The sequence below is a fragment of the Paroedura picta genome, chromosome 2 (assembly GCF_049243985.1).
Source record: "Paroedura picta isolate Pp20150507F chromosome 2, Ppicta_v3.0, whole genome shotgun sequence".
NCBI lineage: Eukaryota > Metazoa > Chordata > Lepidosauria > Squamata > Gekkonidae > Paroedura > Paroedura picta.
This window is the reverse complement of record NC_135370.1, coordinates 7,736,016-7,757,170: the sequence shown is the minus strand read 5'-3', so window position 1 is coordinate 7,757,170 and position 21,155 is coordinate 7,736,016. Positions and strand designations below refer to the sequence as shown.

The window sequence follows — 21,155 nt, the reverse complement described above, 5'->3', positions numbered from 1 at the left end:
GTACCAAGCATCAGGCAGGGGGGCACGCTTCAGCAGGCTGGAATGAAAAATGGGGTGCACATTCCGGTAAGTTTTTGGCAGAGCCAGTTCTACAGTCACATCATTAATCAGTTTGGTAATCCGAAATGGCCCCACGAACTTAGCCCCCAACCTGCGGGACTGTTGCTGGCAACGCAAGTTTTTTGTTGACAAGTAGACCTGATCCCCTACCAACCAGGATGGGTTGGCCGCCCGTTTCTTATCCACTTGTGCTTTATAAGCTTGCTTGGCATCGTCTAGACATGAAACAATCATGGGCCAAGCTTTTGAGATTTCCCTAGCCCATTTCTGGATGTCCGGGGCCTCGGGGGAAGCCAGTTCCCAGGTGGGCACAGCTAAAAGATCTGAACCATAAACTACCCTGAAGGGGGAGACTCCCGTGGAAGTGTGAACCCCGTTATTATAAGTGAATTCAGCCAAGGGGAGCAAAGACACCCAATCATTCTGTTGGTGGTTCACAAAGCAGCGGAGGTATTGCTCCAGAATCTGATTCACTCTTTCAGTTTGGCCATTGGACTCTGGATGGTAACCTGAAGTGAGAGCCTGCTCTACCCCCAGCAGTCTCAAAAGCTCCCACCAGAACCTGGCAACGAACTGGGGACAACAATCCGAGAGCGGTCTCCTAGGAATTCCATGTAGGCGATATACATGGGTGACAAACAGGGACGAGAGTTTCGCCGCCGAGGGCATCCCACTACAGGGCACAAAGTGGGCTTGTTTGGAAAAAGCATCCACCACCACCCAGACCACATTTTCCCCTTGACTGAGGGGCAGGTCCGTAATAAAATCCATTGTGACGTCTGACCAAGGGCGAGACGGCGTAGGCAGCGGGTGCAGCAGACCCTTCCTCTTCCCTCCCATGGGTTTAGAAGTCAAACAAACAGGACACCCTTGAACGTATTTCTCAACATCTGTTTGCAGAGAGGGCCACCAGTAATCCCTTCGCACCAGGTGCAGTGTCTTTACAAAACCAAAGTGGCCAGCCGACACCTGGGAGGTAGAAAAAGAGTTGGTTCTTATATGCCACTTTTCTCTACCTGAAGGAGTCTCAAAGTGGCTTACAATCACCTTCCCTTCTCTCTCCTCACAACAGACACCTTTTGAGGTGGGTGAGGCTGAGACAGCCCTGAGATTACTCTGGGCATTATAAGTGCAATGGTGAGCCCAAGGTCACCCAGCTGGCTGCATGTGGGGGAGTGCAGAATCAAACCCAGATCGCCAGATCAGAAGGCCGCACTCCTAACCACTACACCAAACTGTACCAGTTTTGCTTCCATAGCATGGTTATAGCAAGTTCAGTCAGAACTGAGTTGTTCGATCCCACAGCAAGGGTTCCCAAACTAGAGACATCAGTTCCCCTGGAGGAAATGGCTGGTTTGGAGGGTGGACGGTATGACATTATGCCCCACTGAGGTCCCCAACCCCTCTCTCTGCAGGCTGCACCCTGTGCAGAAATCTACAGGAGTTGGCAATACACAACCCTCCCAGGAGCATTGCAGGACAGCCCTGGGCACACATCATCATGACCTAATCAGGATACTGATGATGCGTTCTCTTCTATTATGAGGTACTTATTCTTCTCTAGTAGGGAAAGGGCAGCCTGGCAGCCCCTGAGAAGAGATGGACCAAGTTGTGGGGAGGGAAAGGCAGGGACTCCAGAGGAGAAGGTGACTCCTGCCAGACAGTGGAAACTCTCAAAGATGAAAAAGTCTGGCTGGCCCAAGACATTCTTCGCAGCAGCACGAGATCTGACAGGTGTGTCCGAGAATCCCTGTCAAAGCACAGAGCTGGCAGGGGAGGAGGGCATACCTATCCAACTGCCCCATTGCTTTGTGGAGGCTCCCAAAGAGGTTGTCGAGTCAGACTGCTTGGCTTGCTGAGGACTGCTTAGCAAGAACAGCTCTTAGAGAACTGTGATGGGCCCAAGGTCATCCGGATGGCGACATCTGGAGGAGGAATGGGAAATCAACCTGGGCTGATTCTGCACTTACTTTTTTTATTCCGTTGTGGATCCTGCTGAATTCAGATCAATTTGAACTCAGGTCTCCCTCTATCCCCCCCACCCCTGATTGGAACAGAAAAGAGTGCTGCATATAATTAGGGAAATTCAGAAGGGGGGGGGGAGAGCCAAGCACAGCAGGAACCTCTTTCTTTTCTTGAAGGGAGGGGGGAGAGTATTGTAGACAGAAAAGGAGGGGGAATAAATCCCAGAGGCAAATCTCTGCCAAGAGACGTTAGGGCTTCTGGGGCTTCTGCCAAGAGAGGTTTAGGCTTCCCCTTTAAGGGAAACCTTCAAAAGGGAACGAGGAAGCCTTTGAACAGATGCCCTGGCCAATCAGGGATTTTCTACAGTGTTGGAGGCTCGAGGCTGCAAGTTATTTAAGGACAAGCAGAGAGCTGCACCTTTACTCTTGCCAATTTTTCAAATATCGAGGGTTATATCCACTCCAGGATATTGCAGGGAAAAGGGAGGGTCACTCTGAATCAGGCATGTTTGCTGCAGAGGGAAAATTTAAATGGCCCAAAATCAAAATGGAAATCACATTCAGCCCTGTATGTACAGATTATAATTTGCCACTCTTTAACCATATACCACACGGGGCCTCAAAGGAGGACAGGGTCTGGCCCAAAATATTATGGTGACCAGGAGATACTTGTTCTAAAAATATATCATGAAACAGAGAATGAAGAGGAGGAATGGGGTCAGGGAAAGTGAGGTAGACATCAAAAACTGGAAAAGGGAAATGGAAAAGGGAAATAGAAAAGAGAACAGAAAATAAAGAGGAAAGGAAGTGACACAAAGAAAGTCATGCCCAAAGTGTGAAGATGTGAAAAAGTGAAAACAAGTGCAAGCAAGCAAACGTGGGAATCCAATCCGTGCTTTCCAGGCCAAACTTCAGTTTGCTTCTGGTTCATTGTGTTGGAGTCTTTTCAAATTTTCAACTCTCTGCCTCAGTTGCTGTTTTTTATTCCTGCCCTGTACTTTATTAGGTTATTGGGGATTGTAAGGTGTTTTCTGTCCATCAGCCACCCTGTTTCCTAGGCGAGTTACGAAGGAAGGCAGGAAGAGGAAGCTTATGGCAGAAGACATGTATAGAGACTATAGAAACTGCGGGCCCAATGTGTGGTGTTGCTACGGCAACATTTCTCCTTCCAAAACTTTGGCAAAACAGCCAGAATGGGAGACCAAACTCAAGATTCCTATCAGATGTCAGGAAGCCTCCCACTGTAAAACTGCTGTAGAAATCACCACATAGAGCAGGGATGGCAAACTGTGGCTCTCCAGATGTCCCTGGGACTACATTTCCCCTGCTGGCAGTGGCTCATGGGAATTGTAGTCCATGGACATATGGAGGACCACAGTTTGGCCACCCCTGGCATAGAGGCTCCTTTCTTTCTCAGGAGGACCTATTTCTACTTTGCTTGGGATTTGTCTTGTGAAAACCACTCTCCTGGAGTTTCAGCAGCTACCAGAGAATGGCATTTTCGTTACCTTCAGGAGAAAGATTGTGTACGTTGACGGAAGGAGGACAGCATTAAGAAGAATGATCATAGGGGCGATCACCAGCTCTTATATTTCAAGAAGGGAACAAATATAGAAAACCCACCTATATGAAAACAGGAAAATAAGCCATGTATCAAGATTTCAAAACTAGAGAGAAAGAAGAGGAGAAAAGTTGGGTTTTATACCTGTTTTTCTCTATACTAAGGAGCTTCAATGAGGCTTGCAATAGGAAGGAAGGGAGGAAGGAGGAAGGAAGGAAAGAAAGCTGGTTGAAAGGTTTTATATACTTTACTTTTCCCTATCTGAAGGAGTCCCACGTAAGTACAAGCACTACTAGAAGCATCAGCAGAAACAGAAGAAGAAGACAGGAGGAAGAAGGGGAAGTGGTGGTGGTGGTCTCGTATCCATGGTGAGTCTTCCTAATCAGAGTATTCTCATGATTCTTTACAGCTTTATGTAACTTTAATGTATAATGTATGTAAGGAGGAGGAGGAGGAGGTGGTTGTGGTGGTGCTGGTGTCATATCCATGGTGAGTATTCCTAATCAGAGTATTCCTAATCATGATTCCTTATGGCTTTATGTAACTTTAATGTATGTAACTGTCTCCATGGCGAATAATCCTAAAATTCCTAAAGGTTCTACAGTTCTTTAATGAGTGTAATTGGCTCCATGGTGAATATTGCTTACGTGAGTATTCGTAAGAAGAATGGATACTTTAATGAGTAAATATTCCTAAGCTATTCCTAAGGTTCCTTAAGATGTTAAAGGATGTCAATTTGTGTAATTGATCGATGATGTAATTGATCCACAAAGAGAACACAAGCAGAAACAGAAGTTCAACCAAAAGCAGAAACAGAAAAAGACAAGAGGAGGAGGTGGAGGAGGAGGTGGTGATGGTGCCTATCCATGGTGAGTATTGCTTATCAGAGTATTCCCATGATTCTTTAAGGCTTTATGATACTTTAATGTGTATAACTGGCTCCATGGTGAATAATCCTAAGATTCCTTAAGGTTCTACAATATTTTAATGAGTGTCATTGGCTCCATGATTATTCCTAAGAAGAAGAAAGGACTCTTTAATGAGAGTAACCTTCTCAAAGGTGAGTATTCTTAAAATATTCCTGATGGTCCTTAAGGTTGTACAGCACTTTAATGAGTATAATGGATCCATGATATAATTGAACCACAAGCAGAAACAGAAGATGACAGGAGGAGGAGGTGGTGGTGGTGTCCTTTCCAGGGTGAGTGTTCCTAATCAGAGTATTCCCAAGATTCTATAAGACTTTATGATACTTTAATGTGTATAACTAGCTCCATGCTGAATAATCCTAAGATTCCGTAAGGTTCTACAGCACTTCAATCAGTGTAAAGGGCTCCATTGTGAGTATTCCTAAGGTGAGTATTGCTAAGAAGAAGAAAGGATATTTTAATGAGTGTAACTTGCTCTAAGATGAATATTCCTAAAATATTCCTAAGGTTCCTTAAGAAGATACGGCACTTTAATTTGTGTTATTGATCCTTGGTGTAATTGAACCAGAAGCAGAAGTACAAGCCAAAACATTAGTACAGCAGTACTAGAAGCATAAGCAGAAAAACAAGAAGACAGGAGGAAGAGGAGGAGGAAGTGGTGGTAGTTGCGTCATATCTACGGTGAGTATTCCTAATCAGAGTATTCCCATGATTCTTTAAGGCTTTATGGTACTTTAATAAATATAAGTGGCTACATCGTGCATAATTCTGAGATTCTTTAATGTTGTACAGTACAATGATGAGTGTCAGTGTTTCCATTGTGAGTATTTGTAAGAAGACAGGATACTTTAATGAGTGAAACTTGCTCGAAGGTAAACATTCTTAAACTATTCCTAAGGTTCCTTAAGAAGTTGCAGGATGTTAATTTGTGTAATTGATTGATGGTGTAATTGATCCACAAAGAGAAGCACAAGCAGAAACATAAGCACAACCAAAAGCAGAAACAGAAGAAGACAGGAGGAGGAGGAGGAGGACGAGGTGGTGGTGGTGATGTCCTATCCATGGTGAGTATTCCTAATCAGAGTATTATCATTATTTAAGGCTTTATGATGCTTGAATGTGTGTAATTCCCCTCCCTGGGGAATAAGGCTTTTCTCTATCTTAAGTAGCTTCAATGAGGCTTGTGGAAGGAAGGAAGGAAGGAAGGAAGGAAGGAAGGAAGGAAGGAAGGAAGGAAGGAAGGAAGGAAGGAAGGAAGGAAGGAAGGAAGGAAGGAAGGAAGGAAGGAAGGAAGGAAGGAAGGAAGGAAGGAAGGAGAGCTGGTTAAAAGGATTTTTATACTTCACTTTTACCCTACTTGAAGGAGTCCCACTTAAGTACAAGCACTACTAGAAGCATCAGCAGAAACAGAAAAAGAAGACAGGAGGAGGAGGAAAAGGAAGTGGTGCTGGTGGTGGTGCTGGTGGTGGTGCTGTCATATACATGGTGAGTCTTCCTAATCATAGTATTCTTATGATTCTTTACAGCTTTATGTAACTTTAATGTATAATGTACGTAACTTTAATGTGTGTAACTGGCTCATTAGGGAATGATCCTAAGATTGCTTAAGGTTCTACAGCACTTTAATGAGTGTCATTTGGCTCCATACACAAAGAGAAGCACAACCAGAAACAGAAAAAGACAAGAGGAGGAGGAAGAGGAGGAGGTCTATGCATGGTGAGCATTGCCTATCTGAGTATTCCCATGATTCTTTACAGCTTTATGACACTTGAATGAGTATAGCTGCCTCCATGGTGATTAATCCTAGGATTCCTTAAAGTTATACAGTATTTTAAGGAGTGTCAATGGCTCCATGATTATTCCTAAGAAGAATAAGAAAGGTCTCCGTAATGAATGTAACTTGCTTAAAAGTAAGTATTCTTAAAATATTCTTAATGTTCCTTAAAGTTTTACAGCACTTTAATGAGTGTAATTGATCCATGATTTAATTGAACCACAAGCAGAAACAGAAGAAGGCAGGAGGAGGAGGAGAAGGTGGTGCTGGTGTCCTATCCATGGTGAGTGTTCCTAATCAGAGTATTCCCATGATTCTTTACGGCTTTATGATCCTTTACAGTATGTAACTGGCTCCATGGTGAATAATCCTAAGATTCCTTTAGATTCTACAGTACTTGAATGAGTGTCATTGGCTCCATGGTGAGCATTCCTAAGGTAAGTATTGATAAGAAAAAGGAAGGATACTTTAATGAGTGAAACCTGCTCTAAGGTAAATATTCCAAAGATAACCCTAAGGTTCCTTAAGATGTTACAGCACTTTAATAGGTGTAATTGAACCAGAAGCACTAGTACAAGCCAAAACATAAGTACAAGCAGTGCTAGAAGCATAAGCAGAAACAGAAGAAAAACACAGGATAGGATATTTTAATGATTGAAACATGCTCTAAGGTAAATATGCCTAAAATATTCCTAAGGTTCCTTAAAATGTTACAGGACGTTAAGTTTGTGTAATTGATCAATTGTGTAATTGATCCACAAAGAGGAGCACAAGCAGAAACAGAAGCACAACCAAAAGCAGAAAAAGGAGAAGACAGGAGGAGGAGGAGGAGGAGGGATGGTGGTGGCCTATCCATGGTGAGTATTGCTTATGAGAGTATTCCCATGATTCTTTACGGCTTTATGTTCCTTTAAAGTATGTAACTGGCTCCATGGTGAATAATCCTATGGTTCATTAAGGTTCTGCACTATTTTAATGAGTGTAAATGGCTCCATGATGAGTATTCCTAAGGAGAAGAAAGGACCCTTTAATGAGTGTAACTTGCTCAAAGGTGCGTATTCTCAAAATATTCCTAATGGTTCTTGAGGTTTTACAGCACTTTAATGAGTGTAATGGATCCATGATGTAATTGAACCACAAGCAGAAACAGAAGAAGACAGGAGGAGGAGGAGGAGGAGGAGGAGGAGGTGGTGGTTTCGTATCCATGGTGAGTATTCCCATGATTCTTTAAGGCTTTATGGTACTTTAATGAGTATAACTGGCTCCATAGTGAATAATCCTAAAAGTTCCTTAAGGTTCTACAGTATTTTTATGAATGTAATTGGCTCCATGATGAGTATAACTAAGGTGAGTATTCCTAAGAAGAAGAAAGGACTCTTTGATGAGTGTAACTTGCTCAAAGGTGAGTATTCCTAAGATATTCCTAAGGTTTCTTAAGGTGTTACAGCACTTTAATTACTGTAATTGATACATCCTGTCATTGATACACAAGCACAAGCAGAAACACAAAAAAACAGGAGGAGGAGGAAGAGGAGGTGGTCATGGTCGTGTCCTATCCATGGTGAGTATTCTTAAGCAGAGTATCCCCATTGTCCTTTAGGGTTTTATGAAATTTTAATGAGTGTAACTTCCTCGATCGTGATTAATCATAAGATTCCTTCAGGATCTACAGTAGTATAATGATTGTAATTGGCTCCCTGGTGAGTATTCCTAAGGTCAGTATTCCTAAGAAGAAGAAAGGATACTTTAATGAATGTTACTTTAAGCTGAATACCCCTAAGGTTCGTTAAGGTGTTACAGCACTTTAATGAGTGTATTTGATCCATGGTGTAATTGATCCACAAGCAGAAGCACAAGCACAAAGAGAAGAAGACAGGAGTAGGAGGTGGCGAGGAGCAGGATGTGGTGGTGGTGGTGTCCTTTCCATGGTGAGTATTCCTAATCTGAATATTCCCATGATTCTTTAAGGGTTCATTATACTTTGATGATTGTAACTGGCTCCATCGTGAACATTCCTAAAACTGCTTAAGGTTTTAAAATACTTTGGCTTCTTGGTGAGTATTCCTAATGTTAGTATTCCTTAGAAGAAGAAAGGGAATAGGAAGAAGAAGAGGAAGTAGAAGAAGAGGGAAAAGGCATGGTGAGTATTCCTCAGGTGAGAAGAGGCAGAGTAGAAGAAGAATTAGAAGAAGAAGAAGTTATTCAAAAGGTTCTTTAAGGCATCAAGTTACTTCAAGGAGTATAACAGGCTCCATGGTGAATATTCCTAATATTTTGGGCTTCCACAGGGCCTGCAAGACGGAGCTCTTCTGACAGATCTATGGTAGAGACCGGTGCGCTAAGGGAGATCTGGACCCCCCCCCTCTTGGATCATTCTACTGGCGATTGGAGATCTTCTCCAATGTCCACCCCCAAAGGTGTTATTTTAGGGGGGGGGTGTTCTTAGTTGTTTTTACGCCACTGTATTGCATATTATATATTATATGATATGATATTATATCTTGGACTGTATAGGAGATTCTGGATTGTATATCTTTTTAGGGCATCTCCAAGGCTGGTTCTTAGAAACCAGGGGTGGTGTGGAAGGGGAAGAGGAGTGAGAACGAGCCACAGGCCATGGTGGCACGGCAGTTTCTGGTCTCTGCTCACCTGCTCAGGGTAGCACCGACTGCCACTTTCTGGAGTCAGGAAGGAATTTTCCTCCAGGGCAGATTGGCCAACGCGCCTGGAGGTTTTTCGCCTTCCTCTGAGCACTGGGCAGGGATCACCCGTTAGGTAGTTGATCTAAAAACGTTGAAAGGATTAAACCAAATAGGAACCCTAATAAAATGCCTCAAGAGAAACTCTTTTTGTTTGTCTGTCTGTTATTTGCTGACATAAAAAGAAGAGGGATGATTTTCCTCGCTGGGTTTCCACCATTCAAATGGAGAGTACAGGACAGTCTTTTAACTAAGTTTCCCCATGCCTTTGAGCTAAAGGCCAATATATCCCTGTCCCTCTTAATAAAACAGTAAGGAGGGTTGGGGTGGGCTGAATCCATGATCAAAACTCCTGGATTGGCCCCTTGGCCCCGGAATGACAAGCGGAGGGCTGAATTGGAAGGCGCCAAGTGCCTTCCTATTGGGCCCTCACCAGGAAAACCAGAGTTCCAGGGCAATCTGGAGAAATAGCTGCCAGTCTGCTCCTGACCACCACAGGGAGAAAAGGTCAACAGGGCTGCCAAGGGGGATGAGAACAGAGGCTTGGACAGGCTGCGCCAGCCCTTTTCGCCCCAAGGCTGTCCTAACTGTCATGTCCAACAGTAACTTTTGTCTCCTGTTTCATCAACAACAACCCTATGCAGTAGGCCTCAAGTCTTTCAACCTGTGTGGGACGCCTTAAATGTTTCTTCTCTACCACAACCCTCTCCAAAGTAGCCCTTTCTGCTTGGGGAGCTGATCTTTATACTCTGCAGGTGAGCTGTCATTCCAGGAGCTCTCCAGGCCCCACCTGGAGGTTGGCTACCCCTGGGTTGGAAATATTCCTGGAGGTTTGGAGGTGGTACTTCAAAATCATACAGTGCCTCAGAGTCCAGCCTTCAAAGGAGCCATTTTTGCCTGCAGTTGGGAGTGGTGTAGGTGTGCCCCTCCTGGGCTATGGGCTATGGCCAGCCCTTACCAACAACTGTTTGTATTCTGGGGCACAGACAGGCACACCAGCATCAATCCTGTGAGTCTGGAAAGTGCAAGAAAGTCTAAATAAACATTTAAAGCCTTTGGGTAGTAAACAACAGGTTACAAAAATCCATTCTTCTTCTAAGGAGCAATCATGAAAGCAGCATGTGGACACGTAATATTTTATCAACAGTGAAAAAATGGAGAAGAAGGAACAAGGTGGACGTCTGTGTACTGTGACTACCCCATGTGTATTAGGGCAGAAGGGCATTTTGGTGAATGTGGCCTAATTCACACAAGAAGGGAAATGACGCAGAACTGGGAGGAATTGGTTGCCATGTAATCTTCCCCTAAGAAGAGTCTCCAGTCTGTTTTTCCTTCACGTATCTGAAGACATGGCTCTGGAAAGCTCATCTGTAACCACTATGCCACAATTCCCAAAGGTCAGTCCTCTCCCACAATCAACGAACATTCTGAAGCATGGGTTCTTTCCCCCTCTTAGCCTCAGCCAGTTCAAACCCCATTAGCATAACCTGGAAGTCCCGGTGTGCATCACATTAACTAACTCTGAACTTTCATTTGTCACACTGTCGCCCATTCACCCACTTTGTGGAGTAATCTGCAGGCGAAACCTGATTGAACACTTCTGCATACAATAACATAACCCCTGCAAGAAAATTAGCATGTCTGGGGAAAAGGTTATGTGCAGGAATCTAAACAAACATGGGAGAGTGCTTCAGTTTACCAGATCTTGCTCTGGATACAGTGTCTTCTCCACCACAGTGGTATTCGATAAAGAAGGGCTGGTTCTTATATAAGGCCTAAGAAGAAGAGCTGGTTCTTATAACCTGAAGGAGTGGCTTACAGTTGCCTCTTCTTCTTCTTCTTCTTCTTCTTCTTCTTCTTCTTGGTGTAGTGGTTAAATGCAGCAGCTTCTAATCTGCTGAGCTGGGTTCGATAGAGCTGTTCTGACCGAGCAGTAATATCAAGACTCTCTCAGCCCCACCTACCTCACAGGGTGAGTGTTGTGGGGAGAGGAAAGGAAGGCGACTGTAAGCTGCTTTGAGACATAGAAGGCCTGCTGGGAGACCTTGGGCCAGTCCAAGTTCTCTCAGAGCTCTCTCAGCCCCACCTACCTCACAGGGTGTCTGTTGTGGGGAGAATAAAGGGAAGGTGATTGTAAGCCACCTTGAGACTCCTTTGGGCAGAGAAAAGTGAGATATAAAACCCAAATCTTCTTCTTTTTCTCCTCTCCCACAACAATAAGAAAAATGTTTATAAGTTGTTCTTCTGTGAAGGTTCAAGGCAGGTAACATCATAGATATAAACAATAATAATTCAATATAAACACTAAAATCATCAATAATTCACAGATTAGATTAACATAAATCTTCCTAAAGCCTCCTCCTCTCTTTCTGATGAGAGGGGTGATGGAAACACAGAGGGATGGGTAAGGGGGCTGCGGGGCGACTTGATGTTCTGAGCTGAGAGATATTTTTAGCAGAGAGGCCAGATTTCCAGGGTTGTCTCCCGTTTCAACTGTAGTGTCAAAACCCTGTGGGATTGGCCATGTTTAATGTTTGATTCTGTTTGATTTGATTCCAGGCCTCTATTGCAATGTGTGTTGTGTTGTTCAACCCCCTTTTGTTTAGAGAAAACTGGCACCATTCATCCTCTGGTCAGTGACCTCGCCCCCTGGCCAGACCCTTTCCCTTTCCCTCCCCTTTTCTAATTCCTATGACAGTGGAGGAGAGATAGGGTTGTGAGTGTCCTGCATAGTGCAGGGGGTTGGACTAGATGGCCCATGGTGTCCCTTCCAACTCTATGATTGTATGATTTCTATGATTCTATGATTCTATGATTTCTATGATTTCTATGATTCTATGATTCAAGACAGGCCTGAGCAGCTCCCACTATCTCTTTGCTATCTCTTCTGCAAAATGGTCGCCTCCCACCAGCAGCATCAGAGGCCGCTACCATGCCAACCATCTGCAACTCAAGGCGAAGCTAGGCCTTGGGGGGGGGGGGGTACTCCAAATGCAATATAGAGCAAAGGGTCTGTTTGCTGCTACCTCAATGCTACCCATTAAAAATTCTGATTTTACAATCACAAGTCTTTTTGGTATCTGGCGGGGGGGGGGAGGACAATCCTCACACACAGGCCCACCGGGACAGCTCCATCTTGCAACAAGCACCCTGTGAGGTAGGTGAGGATGAGAGAGAACTGGGACTGGCCCAAGGTCACCTAAGTGGCTGGCTGACGGCCAAATTAGGATTCTTTTCCCATCCCAATACTGAGTAAAAAACCTTTTTATATGTTTAATGTTGAAGAAATATAGACAGAGGGGAGTTCCCAAATCTGTGCGGAGAACAATACAATTACATGAGATTAAATAACTTCCCATTGGAGGTGGGGAAAGGTGATGCCTTTACGGGCCAAGCCAATAACCTGGGGTCTCCACCCTCCTTGGACATCCCACGGGACCACCCTGCAGCCACCAAGCCAGCCCCGCCCCCCAAATAAAAGTTGCTGACAGGTTCTGCAAAGCTGCTTCCATTATCTCCCCCTCCCACCCAATTGTTTACGTAAATGGTATTGACACACTCTTCTTCCATTTCTCCAGCCTTGAGGAGTACTATCTCAGCTATAAACTAAACTTTGGTCTTGTGAGAAAGCTTATCAAAAACTCCATTCCAGAGAGGAACAGGCTGTTTTCACGGCCTGGTCAGAACCAGAGATTTGAACAAGAACAGGATGTAGAATTATAGCCAACCTCTAATAACTATATGATCAATCAGAAGGTGGCAGTCATTTTCTTTACCACCCGCCCATCACTGAGCAGGAGGGGTGGGGAGTCAAACCCAGTTTCCCAGAGTTCAGTCCACCACTCTTAACTACTACACCATGCTGATGTCCTGGTCTTCCTCCCAGCCTTCTCGGGAGCTTTAACTTTGAGGTTTAATGGGCTGAAGGTCCCTCTCTCACCCCTTCCTAACCCCCATGTTCCTTCCATTCTTCTGTACTTCTCCATCCCACAGTTTATGACCTGTAGAGACTCTCTCCCCCGCAGCTCGGTTGAGCAGCTCAAAACCCTGAGCAGAATGGAATGGCTGTACTCTTCAAATGGACCATGGGCACTGGAGCAGCTTCAGGTTGCGGCTGTGGGACTTTGGGGGTTAATGAGTGACTGCTCACATGCACAGCTTAGACTGCAGGGGAGTCAAAGTGCGGCCGTCCAGATGTCCATGGACTACAGTTCCCATGAGCCCCTGATAGTGAACGCTGGCAGGGGCTCATGCCAATTGTAGTCCATGGATATCTGGAGGGCCCCAATTTGACTACCCCTGGCTTAGAGCAGTGGTTCTCATCCTTCCTAATGCCGCAACCCTTTAATACAGTTCCTCGCATTGTGGTGACCCCAACCATAACAGTATGCAAGTGTTCTTTCACGGAAATTAAACCCAAACTGACCAATGTGAAGATGTGAAGGTGTGAAGATCCATTGTTCATGATTGTATATAAATTGGGTTTTTTCCCCGGGGTTTCTCACTTCACTTCTGCCTCTTGTCCCACCATGCCGATCTCGTTCTTTTCCACTGCTCCAGACAGATGAACACTCGATCTCGATCTACCCCACAAGGCTGTTTTGTAAATGGCGCCCCCCCCCACCATGCTGCTTGCCCTGCCACGACCCCTGTGAACGGGTCATTCGACCCCCAAATGGGTCCCGACCCCCAGGTTGAGAACTGCTGGCTTAAAGGAATCAAATAGTTTTATTTAGAAGAAATACAACTTTGTGTAGAAAGAGAGACAATCTAGAGGCAATTAGGAAGGAAGTGACGCTCAGAGGAGCAGGAAGTCTCCAAAACGGCTGCTGTGTGAGCAGGCAAATGCAGTGTAGTATTGCTAAGCATAAAGTGATGCACACTGGGACTAAAAATCCCAATTTCAGGTATGGTCAGATGGGATCTGAACTTGCTGAGCCTGAGAAGGGAAAAACTCAATGCAAGTGTCAACCGAGTATGCCGCAGTGGTGAAGAAGGCAAACTGTATGTTAGGTGCTATTCGGAGAGTGACGGAGAGCAGAATGGCTGGTACTGTAATGCCTCTGAACAGAACTATGGTATAGCCTCATTTGGAATGCTGCGTAGTTTTGGTCACTGGATCACGCAAACAGCACTGAAGAACTGGAAAAACCAGAGGAGGGCAACCAAGGTTACTAGCAGTTTAGAGGCAAAAAAACTAGAGACATCCCATGCAAATGATGGGCAGTAGGTTCAGGTCACACAAAAGGAAAAACTACATTACACAGAAAGCGATTCAAATGTAGAATTTGTTGCCAGAGGATGTCAGGATGGTCATGAGAATAAAAAGGGAGAGTTCAGCCTGGAGAAAAGGAGGTTGAGAGGGGACATGATAGCCCTCTTTAAGTATTTGAAAGGTTGTCACTTGGAGGAGGGCAGGATGCTGTTTCTGTTGGCTGCAGTGGAGAGGACACGCAGTTATGGGTTTAAACTTCAAGTACAACGATATAGGCTAGATATCAGGAAAAATATTTTCACAGTCAGAGTAGTTCAGCAGTGGAATAGGCTGCCTAAGGAGGTGGTGAGCTCCCCCTCCCTGGCAGTCTTCAAGCAAAGGTTGGATACACACTTTTCTTGGATGCTTTAGGATGCTTAGGGCTGATCCTGCGTTGAGCAGGGGGTCGGACTAGATGGCCTGTATGGCCCCTTCCAACTCTATGATTCTATGATTCTAGATAGATTTATGGAGGGTAAATCTATCAATGGCTACTAGCCACAGCGGTTGAGCAGAACCTCCACATTCAGACACACCGAAACCCGGAGCCAGGAGGCACCATCAAGTGAAGGCCTCAGCCTCTATGTCTTGCTATTGATTAGCCAGAAGAGCTGGATGGCTACTGGGTGAAGCAGGATCCTGGACTAGATGGACTATTGGTCTGATCCAGCAGCACTCATATTACATTCTTGCAGAAGGGAAATGCTTGCTCTATAGGCAGAACCATGAAAATCTAGTCATTACCATCCACTTAAAGTCAGTCCGGCTTTTTTGTTGCAAACTTTCCCCAAATGTCGTACTATAGCAGGTTTGGTAAAGATCACAGAAAAGCAGGAGAAACCAGGAGATGCCAGAAAATGCAATTACACTATGTGGAAGGAAAAACCTGCTTCCCAGTAGCATCCGGGCTGGGACAAACTGGAGCAAACAGCACCTGCAGGAGTGCCCTCCGAATACATGCTGCCCTGGGTTCTGCTTACACTGCTGGAGTCCCCCAAAATCCCTTGCCTCCCTAGAAGAAGAAGAAGAATTGGTTCTTATATGCCGCTTTTCTCTACCCAAAGGAATCTCAAAGCACCTTACATTCACCTTCCTTTCCTCTCCCCACAACAGACACCCTGTGAGGTGGGTGAGGCTGAGAGAGCCCTGATATTACTGAAGAAGAAAAGTTGGTTCTTATATGCCACTTTTCCGTACCCAAAGGAGGCTCAAAGCACCTTACATTCACCTTCCTTTCCTCTCCCCACAACAGACACCCTGTGAGGTGGGTGAGGCTGAGAGAGCCCTGATATTACTGAAGAAGAAAAGTTGGTTCTTATATGCCACTTTTCCGTACCCAAAGGAGGCTCAAAGCAGCTTACAGTCTCCTTCCCTTTCCTCTCCCCTCAACAGACACCCTGTGGGGTGGGTGAGGCTGAGAGAGCCCTGATTTTACTGCTCTGTCAGAACAGCTTTATCAGCGCTGTGGTGAGCCCAAGGTCACCCAGCTGGCTGCATGTGGGGGAATGCAGAATCAAACACAGCTCGCCAGATTAGAAGTCCACACTACAGCAAACTGTGCCGGTTTTGCTTCCGTAGCATGGTTATAGCAAGTTCAGTCAGAACTGAGTTGTTCGATCCCACAGCAAGGGTTCCCAAACTAGAGACATCAGTTCCCCTGGAGGAAATGGCTGGTTTGGAGGGTGGACGGAATGACATTATGCCCCACTGAGGTCCCCAACCCCTCTCTCTGCAGGCTGCACCCTGTGCAGAAATCTACAGGAGTTGGCAATACACAACCCTCCCAGGAGCATTGCAGGATGGCCCTGGGCACACATCATCATGACCTAATCAGGATACTGATGATGCGTTCTCTTCTATTATGAGGTACTTATTCTTCTCTAGTAGGGAAAGGGCAGCCTGGCAGCCCCTGAGAAGAGATGGACCAAGTTGTGGGGAGGGAAAGGCAGGGACTCCAGAGGAGAAGGTGACTCCTGCCAGACAGTGGAAACTCTCAAAGATGGAAAAGTCTGGCTGGGCCAAGACATTCTTCGCAGCACCACGAGATCTGACAGGTGTGTCCGAGAATCCCTGTCAAAGCACAGAGCTGGCAGGGGAGGAGGGCATACCTATCCAACTGCCCCATTGCTTTGTGGAGGCTCCCAAAGAGGTTGTCGAGTCAGACTGCTTGGCTTGCTGAGGACTGCTTAGCAAGAACAGCTCTTAGAGAACTGTGATGGGCCCAAGGTCATCCGGATGGCGACATCTGGAGGAGGAATGGGAAATCAACCTGGGCTGATTCTGCACTTACTTTTTTTATTCCGTTGTGGATCCTGCTGAATTCAGATCAATTTGAACTTGGGTCTCCCTCTATCCCCCCCACCCCTGATTGAACAGAAAAGAGTGCTGCATATAATTAGGGAAATTCAGAAGGGGAGGAGAGCCAAGCGCAGCAGGAACTTCTTTCTTTTCTTGAAGGGAGGGGGGAGAGTATTGTAGACAGAAAAGGAGGGGGAATAAATCCCAGAGGCAAATCTCTGCCAAGAGACATTAGGGCTTCTGGGGCTTCTGCCAAGAGAGGTTTAGGCTTCCCCTTTAAGGAAAACCTTCAAAAGGGAACGAGGAAGCCTTTGAACAGATGCCCTGGCCAATTAGGGCTTTTCTACAGCGTTGGAGTCTTGAGGCTGCAAGTTATTTCAGGACAAGCAGAGAGCTGCACCTTTACACTTGCCGATTTTTCAAATATTGAGGGTTATATCCACTCCATGATATTGCAGGGAAAAGGGAGGGTCCCTCTGGACCAGGCATGTTTGCTGCAGAGGGAAAATTTAAATGGCCCAAAATCAAAATGGAAATCGCATTCATGTGGATGGCAGGGATTGAATCAACCTGGGATCGGAATAAAAGCTCCATGCAGATTCAGCCCTGGATGTACAGATTATAATTTGCCACTCTTTAACCATATACCACACGGGGTCTCAAAGGAGGACAGGGTCTGGCCCAAGATATTATGGTGACCAGGAGATAATTGTTCTAAAAATATATCATGAAACAGAATGATGACGAGGAAGGGGGTAAATGAAAGTGAGGTAGACATCAAAAACTGGAAAAGGGAAATAGAAAAGGGAGATAGAAAAGAGAACAGAAAATAAAGAGGAAAGTAAGTAACACAAAGAAAGTAATGCCCAAAATGTGAAGATGTGAAAAAGTGAAAACAAGTGCAAGCAAGCAAACGTGGGAATCCAATTTGTGCTTTCCAGGCCAAACTTCAGTTTGCTTCTGGTTCGTTGTGTTGGAGTCTTTTCAAATTTTCAACTCTCTGCCTCAGTTGCTGTTTTTTATTCCTGCCCTGTACTTTATTAGGTTATTGGGGATTGTAAGGTGTTTTCTGTCCATCAGCCACCCTGTTTCCTAGGCGAGTTACGAAGGAAGGCAGGAAGAGGAAGCTTATGGCAGAAGACATGTATAGAGACTATAGAAACTGTGGGCCCAATGTGTGGTGTTGCTACGGCAACATTTCTCCTTCCAAAACTTTGGCAAAACAGCCAGAATGGGAGACCAAACTCAAGATTCCCATCAGATATCAAGAAGCCTCCCACTGTAAAACTGCTGTAGAAATCACCACATAGAACAGGGATGGCAAACTGTGGCTCTCCAGATGTCCCTGGGACTACATTTCCCCTGCTGGCAGGGGCTCATGGGAATTGTAGTCCATGGACATATGGAGGACCACAGTTTGGCCACCCCTGCCATAGAGGCTCCTTTCCTTCTCAGGAGGACCTATTTCTACCATGCTTGGGATGGGATTTGTCTTGTGAAAACCATTCTCCTGAGCCTTCGGGGAGGGCGGTATATAAATCTAACAAATAAAAATAAATAAATAAATAAATAAATAAATAAATAAATATTCAGCAGGTACCAAAGTATGGCACTTTCGTTACCTACAAGAGAAACCTCAGGTATGTTGAAGGAAGGAGGACAGCATTAAGAAGAATGATCATAGGGGTGATCACCAGGTCTTACATTCCAAGAAGGAAACAAATATAGAAAACCCACCTATATAGAAACAGGAAATGAGCCATGTATCAAGATTTCAAAACTAGAGAGAAAGAAGAGGAGAAAAATTGGGTTTTATACCTGTTTTTCTCTAACTTAAGAAGCTTCAATGAGGAAGGAAGGAAGGAAGGAAGGAAGGAAGGAAGGAAGGAAGGAAGGAAGGAAGGAGAGAGAGAGAGAGCTGGTTGAAAGGTTTTTTATACTTCACTATTCCCTACCTGAAGGAGTCCCACATAAGTACAAGCACGACTAGAAGCATCAGCAGAAACATAAGAAGACAGGAGGAGGAGGAGGAGGAGGAGGAGGAGAAGTGGTGGTTGTGTCATATCCATGGTGAGTATTCCCATGATTCTTTAAGGCTTTATGTTACTTTAATGTGTGTAACTGGCTCCTTCATGCATAATCCTAAAATTCCTTAAGGTTCTACAGCACTTCAATCAGTGTAATTGGCTCCATGGTGAGTATTCCTTATGTGAGTATTCCTAACAAGAAAGGATACTATAATGAGTGAAACATGCCCTAAGGTAGGTATTCTTAAAATATCTCTAAGGTTCCTTAAGATGTTACAGGATGTTAATTTGTGTAATTGATCGATGGTGTAATTGATCCAGAAAGAGAAACACAAGCAGAAACAGAAGAAGACAGGAGGAGGAGGCCTATGCATGGTGAGTATTGCCTATCTGAGTATTCCCATTATTCTTGATGGCTTTATGACACTTGAATGAGTATAGCTGCCTCCATGGTGATTAATCCTAGGATTCCTTAAAGTTCTACAGTATTTTAAGAAGTGTAAATGGCTTCATGATTATTCCTAAAAAGAAAAAGAAAAGTCTCTTTAATGAGTGTAACTTGCTCAAAAGTGAGTATTCTCAAAATATTCTTAATGTTCCTTAAGGTTTTACAGCACTTTAATGAGCGTAATTGATCATGATTTAATTGAACCACAAGCAGAAACAGAAGAAGACAGGAGGAGGAGGAGGAGGAGAAGGAGAAGGAGAAGGTGGTGCTGGTGTCCTATCCATGGTGAGTGTTCCTAATCAGAGTGTTCCCATAATTCTTTACAGCTTTATGATCCTTTACAGTATGTAACTGGCTCCATGGTGAATAATCCTAAGATTCCTTTAGGTTCTACAGCACTTCAGTCAGTGTAAATGGCTCCATGGTGAGTATTCCTAAGGTGAGTATTCCTAAAAAAAAAGAAAGGATACATTAATGAGTGTAACTTACTCTAAGCTGAATACGCCTCAGGTTACTTAAGATGTTATAGCACTTTAAACTGATCCGTGGTGTAATAGCTCTACAAGCAGAAGGCCAGGCAGAAAAAGAAGCACAAGCAGAAACAGAAGCACAAGCAGAAACAGAAGACAGGAAGAGGAAAAGGAGGAGGAGGTGACGGTGGTTGTATCTTATCCGTGGTGAGTATTCCTAATCAGAGTATTCTAATCATTCTTTAACACTTCATGTGACTTTAATGTGTGTAACTGGCTCCATTGTGCATAATCCTAAACTTCCTAAAGGTTCTGCAGTACTTTAATGAGTGTCATTGGCTCCACGGTGAGTATTCCTTATGTGAGTATTCCTAAAAAGATAGGATATTTTAATGAGTGAAACATGTTCTAAGGTAAATATGCCTAAAATATTCCTAAGGTTTCCTAAGATGTTACAGGATGTTAATTTGTGTAATTGATCGATGGTGTAATTGCTCCACAAATGAAGCACAAGCAGAAGCAGAAGAAGACAGGAGGGGGAGGGGGGTGGCGGTGGCGGCGGAGGCCTATGCATGATGAATATTGCTTATCAGAGTATTGCCATGATTCTTTACAGCTTTATTTAACTTTAATGTATAATGTATGTAACTGGCTCCATGGGGAATAATCCTAAGATTCCTTAGGGTTCTGCAGTATTTTGATGAGTGTTATTAACTCCATGATTATTCCTAACAAGAAGAAAGGACTCTTTAATGAGAGTAACTTGCTCAAAGGTGAGTATTCTTAAAATATTCCTAATGTTCCTAAAGGTTTTGCTTTAATGAGTGTAATGGATCCATGATATTATTGAACCACAAGCAGCAAACAGAAGAAGACAGAAGGAGGAGGAGGAAGTGGTGGTGGTGGTGGTGGTGCTGGCCTATCCATGGTGAGTATTGCTTATCGGAGTATTCCCATGCTTCTTTACAGCTTTATGTAACTTTAATGTATAATGTATGTATCTGGCTCCATGGTGAATAATCCTAATTTTAATTCCTTAAGGTTCTACAGTACTATAATAAGTGTAATTGGCTCCATTGTCAGTATTCCTTACGTGAGTATTCCTAACAAGATAGGATACCTTAATGAGTCAAACTTGTTCTAAACTGAATATTCCTAAAATATTCCTAAGGTTCCTTAAGGCTTTGCAGCACGTTAATGAGTGTAATGGATCGATGGTGTAATTGATCCACAAAGAGAAGCACAAGGAGAAACAAAAGCACAACCAAAAGCAGAAAAAGGAGAAGACAGGAGGAGGAGGAGGAGGAGGAGGGGGGGCTATCCATGGTGAGTATTGCTTATCAGAGTATTCCCATGATTCTTTATGGCTTTATGTAACTTTAAGGTATGTAACTGGCTCCATGGTGAATAATCCTAAGATTCCTTAAGGTTCTATAGTATTTTAATGAATATAATTGGCTCCATAATGAGTATTCCTAAGGTGAGTATTCCTTAGAAGAAGAAAGGACTCTTTAATAAGTGTAACCTGCTCAAAGGTGAGTATTCCTAAGGTTTCTTAAGGTGTTACAGCACTTTAATGAGTGTAATTGATACATCCTGTTATTGATACACAAGCAGAAGCAGAAACACAAAAAATCAGTAGGAGAAGGAGGTTGTGGTGGTGTCCTTTCC

General features: G+C 44.3%; 1 long non-coding RNA gene across 2 annotated transcripts; it reads left to right on the top strand.

Moving 5' to 3' along the window:
- The first annotated feature begins 16,138 nt into the window (after positions 1-16,138).
- LOC143829044 (uncharacterized) lies at positions 16,139-20,800 on the top strand. Of its 2 annotated transcripts, none has more exons than XR_013227985.1 (3): positions 16,139-16,295; positions 18,501-19,691; positions 20,294-20,800. It is a non-coding gene; the product is annotated as an uncharacterized LOC143829044 (long non-coding RNA). The 2 variants fall into 2 exon arrangements; XR_013227984.1 differs by lacking the exon at positions 20,294-20,800 and having other exon boundaries at positions 18,501-18,609; positions 18,697-20,019.
- The last annotated feature ends 355 nt before the right edge of the window (positions 20,801-21,155 follow it).